This window comes from Mastigoproctus giganteus, chromosome 9 (assembly GCF_048544385.1).
Source record: "Mastigoproctus giganteus isolate SK-2022 chromosome 9, ASM4854438v1, whole genome shotgun sequence".
NCBI classification, from domain to species: Eukaryota; Metazoa; Arthropoda; class Arachnida; order Uropygi; family Thelyphonidae; genus Mastigoproctus; species Mastigoproctus giganteus.
The window spans coordinates 179072148-179082410 of NC_143583.1; positions in this window are offsets into that span (position 1 = coordinate 179072148).

The following is a 10263-nucleotide window of genomic DNA, read 5'->3' on the forward strand; positions in this document are numbered from 1 at the left end:
GAGTATCGCTTTCAATAAAAGTGGGTTCGCAGTGTGACATTCGGCACAAAATTGTTATGCCGCTCCGTACGCCACTTTCATTGTTTCGGCGTGAGCTCGCGCGCGGTCACGTGACTGGCGCGGATGTTGAAGAACGTGTCTCGAAATGCCTGCAACTGACATCGCCGGTCACATTCTTCCGCATACACCAATTGCTTAATTGGCACTAAATTCCAGTTAATACACTGTCGACAATGCCGCGTATCTGCGAATGCGCACGACCGCTAATTTTTATGCGTTCCTACTGGTCGTGTCACGTCTTACGTGATCGAACTAATGCCTTCTCCGTGCTGCCACTTCTTCTTTTTATGCAGCGCAAGGTAGGGAGGAAGATGAGGAGATTAAAAGAAGCTAATTATTTACCACAAATGCGTCATTTTGGCTCTCTTTTACCACTAAATCTGCGCGCGGATGAAGAAAAATCCAACAAATCACGCGCGCACTATTTCTTTTATTTTATTTTATTTTTTCTACTTCTTAATAAGTAAAGGTTATTTGCTGTAAACAAACGTCGTCATTTTCAGGATTTCCTCGATATGTGGACGCTATCGGGAGTGTGCGATGGACTCGAAGAAACTTTTTCATTAGCGGTTCGTGCAGCGGCACGCGCTCATTCTACAAGAGCAAAATTCAATATTTGACCAAAGAATCGTACAGACGGTCAAAACACTTTTGGCTAAGTGATGACCACCGCCGCTCGACGTAAATGGAAGCCGGCTTATTTGAGCGAGTCGAACGCACGCGACCGGCGACCGACATCTTTCGGAGAGAAGATGAGAACTCCGAAAATATATCGGCGTTCCTTCTTTTGGTATCAAATCGTCGGAGGAAGAAATAATCCTCTTCCCTTTTTTAACAGGAAAGTGAGCTGATACCTCCATTTTGTTTAAATCAATACGATTTTAATATTTGTATACACTCACCAACCAAAATATTAGGAAACCTGAAGAACATGCGCGCATTTTGCACGTATTAAATAAATAAATAGTCTACCGCACAAAAAACATTGTTGCGCAAGACCAGGAGATTACTGAGTGGTCAGTGCAGGTACAGAATTTCTTGTATCGCGTGTGCGAGCGTGCACGATCTCACAAAATACGCGGTCCATTATTAACAGTGCGTTTGGCTGCTGTAGATTAGTGCGGTAGTCAACTGTCCTTGCCCTGTCCCGAAATATAAACAAATTTATTTTTATTTCACTGCGTCATCTTGCCGAAGCAGAAACTTGCTCTGATGTTTACCAAAGCTTGGAAGCGTCATCACTTATTTTGATTAATGTTTAAGGAAGAGAGGACGAAGGAGGAAATTCGAGAAGAGTGCTGGCCGTGTTTCCCCTCTCGGCTGACTCCATTTCTGTTTGCTTTTCGAATCATACCGGGGATAATTTTGCTCGATGTCACCAGAATTGTTCGTGCCAAACAGCGCTGCCAGCGACCATTTTTCCAACTTTAAAAGTAATGGCGTTCTTTGTATTATACGAGGCAAATATAAATTAACGAATGACATCTGCGTGTTGTTCAGGATTTGTGACACGCGTGGATGAGTTTAGTTTGGTGGTTGGAAAACAAACAAGAGAGGACTTCCGCGTACTGCACACTCGCTTCGAAAACATAAAATTTCAAATTTAAACGAGTGGTTGTGAAACTTGTTTGGTGCCATGGCCAGCTTTGAACCCAAGGCGTGTGCGCGGAGAAGAGGAGGACATTTATCCAGGGAAGAAACTGCCTCCAGTCGCACTACGAACGGTAATAACGTGTGCCATCTAGATCCTGCCAGATTATTCCTGTGGTTGACGGGGAAACACATGTGCGCAGTCTCCTTCATCTTGCCAAAATCCTTCTCCTTCATCTGGCCAAAATCCTTCTCCTTCATCTGGCCAAAAATGTGGGAGATGCGGGACGACAGATCAGGGCTGTTGGCTGGGTGTTGTAGATCTTTTCCACTGTAAGGTTACGCATTGTCTTAGAATAATGACACGCGTTAAGCTGCGTGGACTTTCTGGACCTCATTAAACTACTCCACTCTGATGCGCACCAATTGTGGTAGCAGGCAAGTAGCAGTGGTCTGCATGGACTCAAATCGTGTATTCGGCCTCTAGGTCTTAGTGGTGGTACCAAGATTCATCAACTGCATTTCATTAATAGTCTATTTTGCTTAATTCGGATGTGATGTGTTCTCTGTGGTCTGTTCTATGTAGTATTATCACAATACGATAAACGCTCATTATTTATTCACGTGATAATTAGAGCAGTGCATGATGGGAACATTTGGACGTGCATGAATATTTTCCCCTTTCGTTATGTAATGAGGTGTAAACGCCCAAGAAGCATATCGTTTGTTAGATTTTACAATCAAGAGGGGAATGTGGGCACTTTTTGTGGCCATTAATCAAACGAAATACTTCCCAGCTATCGGGATTAAATACACTGAACTTCTTCAGGTATTTACTGCATTGTTTCCCTAAACGAAATGGAATATTTCTTAAGGCTAGAAGAAGAAGAAAAAAGAAGATGCCCACTGCTGGGTACTCAGCTGGGCAAGTAAGGAGTGTTTTTGAAGTGCTTTCGTGTTGGAGGGGGGATGTCCCTCAATCCCACGGAGTCCTGCAGAAGCAGTCGACGTGTTTGTGCCATACTTCTGATGTTTTGTGGAAAAAAAAAAAAGGAAAACTTCTCTTTCTTGAAAAGAACGTGGAACAATTTTGAAGGAAGGCGTGCGAAGTTAAATGGAGTCGTGTTTGTTTACTGAACGCTGGACACGGTGATTATTTGCCGTGAGCCCCGACACTCCTCCTCCTAGCGGAAAGAGTAAACAAGGAATCAGGAAGACCGAAACGGTCACTTCTTCGTGTCTCCTTAACGAGATGTAAACACTGAAGCCACGTGCAAACAAAACGAAGATGCGCAATTACTGATGAGGGGTGGGCGAGTGAGGGGGAGAAGTGGCTCGGATCATAAGACACACAAAGGGAACTGCAGAAATGAAGAAATCCTTTTTTAGACCAGCAGAATTAGCGCGTCAACTGTAGAGAGGGGTTGTTAAGTAAGGTTAGTTAAGGAATTATTTCACGTGCGTTAAAAGTTTACCGTAATCCGGCAAAAACTCCTTCGAAACGTAGCGCAGTGCATTGTGGGATTTTTAATATTATTAAACTCTTGTGCTTTTAATAACATTAAAATTTCAACCGCAGATTATTGCAAATAGTAAAAGTGTGGACCTGCCGGCGATATTAGTTCCTGATATCGCCAATAGTGGCGCTGAACAAAGCGTGAAATCAAATTAATTCGTCACTTAACCCTTTGGATAATGGTCCAAGCAGACACACGCTATATTTCATACGAAGACAATGTTCCATCACAGAGGACCTGCAATCAGTGTGTTCACGGCAACTCCCAGCTGCATCCCTCGTATCTCTGTGAAGAACTGCGAAAGGGCCACACATGTGAGAAGTGTAGATGGGTGTGTTCGGGCCACTTGGGTACCCAGAAGTATCAGTCACCTGGACAGATGATTCTGAGTACTCGTCCACACCACAGGAAGGTTGGCCAGTTCCAATAGGGCTCGTACTGTCTCGATTCGAGACTCTAGCCTACCTGATGTTGCCAAAAGATGGGCCAGATTCCTCTGAGGGCCTGCTCCAGAAAAGAAATCTATGTCAATGCTGATGTCATTCCTCCAACAGCGGTCGGTGGGGTTCTATTCATTGTTCTTCTTCTTTTGAAGAGGCTAGTTGCAAAGTTCTGTATTGCTGGAATGTAATGTGGATTCTGTAATATAAGTTCTAAGTGTTCGTCCGAGATTGGGGTGCTGTTGATGAGATTTTCTCGGAGGTCTTCGTAGAGGGCACACTCAAAGGGCAGACGCTTCCAGTTTTTTCTGGCACCACAGTAGCAAAGGTCTGTAGGGCTCAGGCCCAGTTGGTGCAGCTTTTTACTCATCCACCCATGCCCCGCGATCAGGAATGATGTTTCTAATATTGGAGAGGACCATTTCTGGACAGACTACGAGTGACTGCTCCAAGAGAGGACGAGTCCCATCGGGTCTGACAAATGTTAATAAGCTCGTTGAAGCAGCGTGTACTCTCAGCTTTCGGACCCGCAATGAGATTGAGATCAATGTCCCGGAACTGCGTAGGGATATTCTTTTATTTTTATTTATTTATTTATTCTTTTGACCGATGAAAATACCTAGCAGTCGACACTCCCAAACGAACATCGGACGTGGAAGCTCCCGCTGTGTTGCCTTAAATCGATTGACAACGCATTCACTCGTAGAATGATCCACGCTCGCAAAAGGGACCCGCCTGGGCAATCTGCACTTGGAATATCAACGTTGGAGTGGATTGCACCCTTTATCCCCCTTAATTAAGTTCAAATCATCGATGGGTTCTTTCTACGGGTTCAAGAAGGTTAAGATTTGAGACACCGGTGGGTCATCCCCACAGAAAATCGTGGAAATCACGCTTTGGGACCTTAAGACGGCCCTTAACTCAAATAGATACGTACATTCGTCAATCTAATTTATTTTCCACGAGAACATTCTCGTTCTATCTTTCCCTCTCACACCACCACACCTTCGCCAATCGTCTGCCTTGTGGCTTTCGTCGTAAATGATGGGCGCATGCATATTTCATATTGTGGTGAGTGGCACGCGGTGCATCCCTGCAACAAATCGCGTGTTCCAACAATGGGCGCCCACCTCGCTATTGCCGCGATACGAAGCACGCGATGTGATGACAGATCCTTATTCGTTTTGACAGTTGTAACTGACGGACGCTATAATTATCATCTGTACCACCCTAAAAAGATGGGGGGGAGCGAGAAAGAGGGACACTCTGCGCTGTACGGAGGATCCCTTCGCTAAGAGCAAACAAAAGTTAAAGGGATATCCCCCCCCACCCCTTCCTGTCATTTCTTAAACGATTGTCAGAAGAGGAAAAACATTTTTACGCGCTGATTAAAGGGTTCACTGCGGTGACTCATGAGACGAATAATTGTTCGGTAAGCCGCTAGAGGGCGATACCTAATAAGCCAACAATAGACGAGATCGTGCAAAATGGCGGAGTTTGTTTAGCGTAATCGGGAGGGTGGGTTACACATTGAAAGGTCACGCGACTTTTTTTGACAGCGAAGTGGGGAATTGCATTCGCGTCATTTTATTTCCTTTGGATTGTTTTAAAGCGATGAAATTCTTTATTTAATTAACTAAAAATGAATATTTTTACGAAATTTATAAAAGCAGACGGGCTCTTTACAAAGTGGGCCCCTCCGAGGTCACTTCGGTTCCATCGCCGAGGTGGCTTATACAATTTCGATCACGTGACCGCCTCGTGCATTTACTTAGCGCAGCTCCGTCCCTCCCTCCCTCCCGCCGCGTTCCTCCTGCCCGTCATCGTTCAACACCTCGACATTCCCAACTTCTTCCATCGATCAAAACGCGTGACAAACTTTGCGCCAATGGCAGGCGCCATTAGGAGAAATGAGCCCGATCATTAATCAACCCCACCCTAGTAATCTGAGGGATCAACACCCCGCACTGTTAGCGTCTTTAATCTGATCCAAACGCCGTATTGAGTTGTCAGCATTCGGCGCCAACGAACAAACGCGGAAGAAGAGCGTCTCAAACGTCCACCTTCCATCTGACAGCGTAAAAGGATAATTAGACGCACGCGATTGCACTCTTCGTACTCTCCATGCTCGCTCGTGACAGTAGATCACTGTTCGCCCAGTCACAGCGACGACCATCCCCATACAGCGTTTCCACAGCGGTTCGGAGGGCAGGGCAGAGCAGACGATCGTAGTTCGACTGTCGGCAGCTCGCGTATCAACGGGGAAGGCGATTGATTCACAATAAACAAGCGAGGGTACGTTGCGAGGTTTCTTCATCAAGCAACGAAGATCCACGTTAATGAATGACTCCCAGTAATTCTTTAGTCAGCCGTTAGAGGGCAATACCAAACCGTGTTGACAATAATTAAGTCTTTACGAAGTAATAAGCTTCTTCGGTAGATCACGTGAGAGCGAAGTGCTTTGAAGACCCGCTACAGGAGGCCCCGCGTCCTATTAAAATCTTCTGTAAACCCTTGTTCTTTTTTCTTAGTGTCCCTAAACTTTTGATAGCTTAGTGTATATGTGACTTATATTGCGCATCGACTTCTGCTCAACCGCGCCATCTTGCAACCTATTCTCGCAGCAGCAGAATGCTTCGCGTGTTTTTTTTTTTTTTTTAAGTTTTCCTGTTTTTTTTAATGATGCCATTGCAGAAGGTTAACTGCCTCAAATACAATGTACGTTTTCCAATAAGTAACCACGTTTCTTTGGGAATTGTGTTAAGGCGTGGGGCAAGAAAGAGCCCGCGCCTCCATTTTGGATATATTCGCGTGGACTTTCCCTAAAAACAGTAAGGCGATCTTGGCACTTTCCTCCCATCTCTTCGCAAGTGGTTTGGAGAACGAATTTCTGACAAAGGCGTGGCACGTGTGGGATCATTACTTTGTGTCACGCGGGATGAATGCGGGGACTGTTAATTCAGGTTTTGGACATCGTTTGATTCCAACATAAACGATCGCTAGCGTCTTTTTTTTTTTTTTTTTTTTTTTTTTAAATCAACGTTGCGTTCTCGATTTCAGGAATTATGGTTTGCCCCAGACGTTGTGTGCAATCTGTGTTATGAATTCTTGTTAATGCCAGCATTATTATGTGACCACCGGCCAAAAAGACATTTAAAGTAATTGCAAAACACACAGAAGTTGCTGAGGAAACGGGCTGGGTTGACAGGTTGGTACTGAGCTTACATACAGAAACGCAATACCAACCTCAAAACCCCTTAATTAAACAACAACAACAAATCTATTCAATTTATCTTATATTCAGTGCCGGATCCAGGCACTCAGGAACTGTTTAGTAGATTTTTAAAGACCCTAAAATAAGATCGCGTGAGTCCTGAGCCAACAGTAATTACAACGTTTCTGAGTCCCTGGACAAACTGCGCCTCAGTAAAACCGGCCTTGCTTATGTTGCAGTTTTTATTGCCTGTACTTTCTGTCACGAGAATTGATTGGTAAATCGAAACATTCACACTAAACACATCGAGATTATTGATTCAACGCAGTTTTGATGAACACGAGAGTATTCATTTTGAAATAAAAATGTGATTTCCAAATATATTATAGAAATAAATCAGCTTCATTGCGCAAAAATATATACAATGTTCCAGCGAAGGAAATGCTTGGGATTGCAATTCTAAAAAGCAAACAAGCGGATGCAGATAAGACCGATCAAGAACGGCATGTGGACACATGTTTTTTTGCAAAGGACGGCTCCTTTCACTGTGAAGAACAGTACCACCGCAAAAGGGCCAGATATGTGTGGTTCTTTTGTTGTGTTGCTATGGCCACTATCCAAAAGCATCAGTCACCTGGAGAGATGGTTCTGGGGGTGCTCGTCCACACCACGGGAAGGTGGGCCAGTTCCAGTAGACCTCGTACTGTCTCAATTCGAGACTCTGGGCCAGATTTCTCTGGGGAACCCATCCGTCATCATGATCAAAAAACGGGAATATAATCGGTGATAACAATGCCCTGGGTCTGCTGTTTAGATCGGATACAGGGGAAAGGCCAACAGCTGACGTCACGTCGTCTTGTCCTTAATTCCTCGTGGGGTAATCATCCATTGAGTTTATAATGGACACTATCTGCTTCTGTACAAATCGATCTCCTAGGATCAGGCAGGTTCTGTATTGCACGCTCGATCTCCTACGGTTAGGATGCTCTAAGGTTTGGGTCTGAGATCCGTCCCATCTCCATCTGCAGCACAAAGGAAAACCGCTGGTCCTAAATAAGGCTGTGTAATTTAAGCCAGGTTGCCATATCAGTGGTTCGAATGAGGAGATGAAGTCTATGAGCTGCCCAGTTCAGGTAACTGAATTCTGCAGTCTGGAGAGTTTCTGTTTATTCGGGCTGCTGATGGCCAAACTTCATCTCCATAATGCGCGATCTTCACTTGGAGAAGGTGTTGTCTGCTGGCCCGTTTTAAGGAACAAAACTTTATTAGAACTCTTTTGAAGCAGTATTAGAAGGGCATCTTCTTGTCAGAATGATGATCCACAAGGTGGGGGGGGGGAATCCGCTCAGGGAGGTCACGACGGATCGAGAGAAGTCGATTTCTGCGGATTTGGCTGAATTCTATGATGGCTGAACATGAAGAGATATGATTGTTGACAGCGCCTGAAGTTCTGATTCGATATCGATGGAGATTAATTTAAAGTTACTCATATTTCCAGTGATAAATTTGTGCTGTTTGAATCTTACAAGCCTACTTGTGGGTTCGCGCTATTGTACACTGGGATCAGGGTTTTTCCTGTTGTACGTAAAGGACAAAAAAATGAAGAAATATTTCCCTTTGACCTCTCTTTCTCAACGACCTATGTGCGGTGACAATGCAGTCGCCACGAGCATATCACGTTGGTCGAATAGGAGGTTCGTGCGCTGCCAGTGTCGAGAAGAATTAGGCACACACGCCCAGGCCATGACACCAATGACTTGTCAACAGGTAACGACTGCTTCATAAGCATTGGAATTCAGTGGTAGTCATCAGTTACGCCTATAAACACGATTTACTTTGTAGCCCTCGACTGCCACGTGTCATTTCGGATGTAAATAAATCACACCACGCCATCATAAGGCACATATCGATTATTGCTTAACATTTGTCCATCTTGTATTTTGTTCAATATTTCGTGAATTTTGTAGAGCGTAATATAAGTAATCGATGTGCCAAACATTCCCCACAACAACCAACCAGCATTACAAATATAACTCTTAAAGATTAGATGGCCCGAAGAGGGCGTACTGGCTTTACAATAGTTAACTAACGTCTTGACAACAAAAGACGTTCTATCATCTTCTCTCTCAAATCCCAGATAAAAACACGTCGAGGGAGAGAGAGTTTAACGTACACCAAACTATTCGCTCTACGCCCGAAGCCTTGTGCTGTTCACTTTAACTGCTCCCGGAAAAAGAAGTTAAAAAGTTTTAAGTGGACAGCAAATATTTATCTGTTACTGGCGTTGTTTACTTTATACAAACGCTGCGTTCACGAGCTATTCATTGTCTGACATCCCAAACGCAGCATCTCCCCCTCAAGCCAAAGGAACAAGTCTTCTTTCTAAGCGGTGTTTTCTTCTCCATGAGGATCCGGTAACCTTTTCTTGGCGATTTTCGCAAAATGCTCCAAAGAGATGCTTCAAACAACTTCCAAGCAAGCTGCATGCGCTAATCCTGCACTAATTCAATTATTCGAAATGCCTCGAGTATATTAAACAGCACTCGTTCTTGATTTTAAGTCGAAAACCGACACTTTAAGGGATTTCGAATAATTAATGAACACGTGCCCGGAAGACCCATCATTTCTTCTGAATGTATGCGACCAAAGTGCAGCTACAGACGCAGAAAAATGCCAACGCAGTAGAATTAGAGTCTGCACTTATAGCCGGGAAAATGAAACTGAAAGAAAACATGTTCAGCTTTAAAGACATTCCAATTCATAAATCCTCGCTATTCAGAGTCGCCATTGCTGTGTTTTTAACAGAAATCGTGGAGTTATATCGCTGTTTACTAAGCCCTACAATGAGGGGTTCTTGAGGGTTCCCATCTTCGTTTTGGGAGGGACAAAATTCGAACTCCATCTAGGTCTAGGAATACAACATTCTAGATGCAGTTAAATCACTTCTGTGACTTATGTCTCTACATTCACGCTCCTTAGAGTTACTACCCAAAGAAAATGGGGACCTTTCTATTTATGCGAGTGCCACATTAGATCACCTTACCTTCTGCGAATTCGGAACGTGCCAAATACTCGAATTTATGGTTTTTCCACGAAGAATCCCGCCCAGTGGCAAGTACCGAAATCACTTCGATACAAATTGATCGATCAGCAACCAATCTCATGATGGCAGGCAGACTCCACTGAGACACAGAAAGGTTCATCCGTGACCACTTCGCCCGTGGCGCCTCAAGTATCGTATCATGCGGTTGAAACAACTGCTTTGTTACCATGGCAATAATTCAGAAAGCAGGAAGCGATGGAGCTGGCCAGCGTAATCTCCTCTAGAGAGCGCTCAGGAAATCAAGACGAGCAGTAGGGGATTTACGGCGCGGATTAAATGAGATAAGAAGGCCGAGAAAAGGGGACAGGATGATGGGAGAGCACGAGGGTGGGGGAGAAA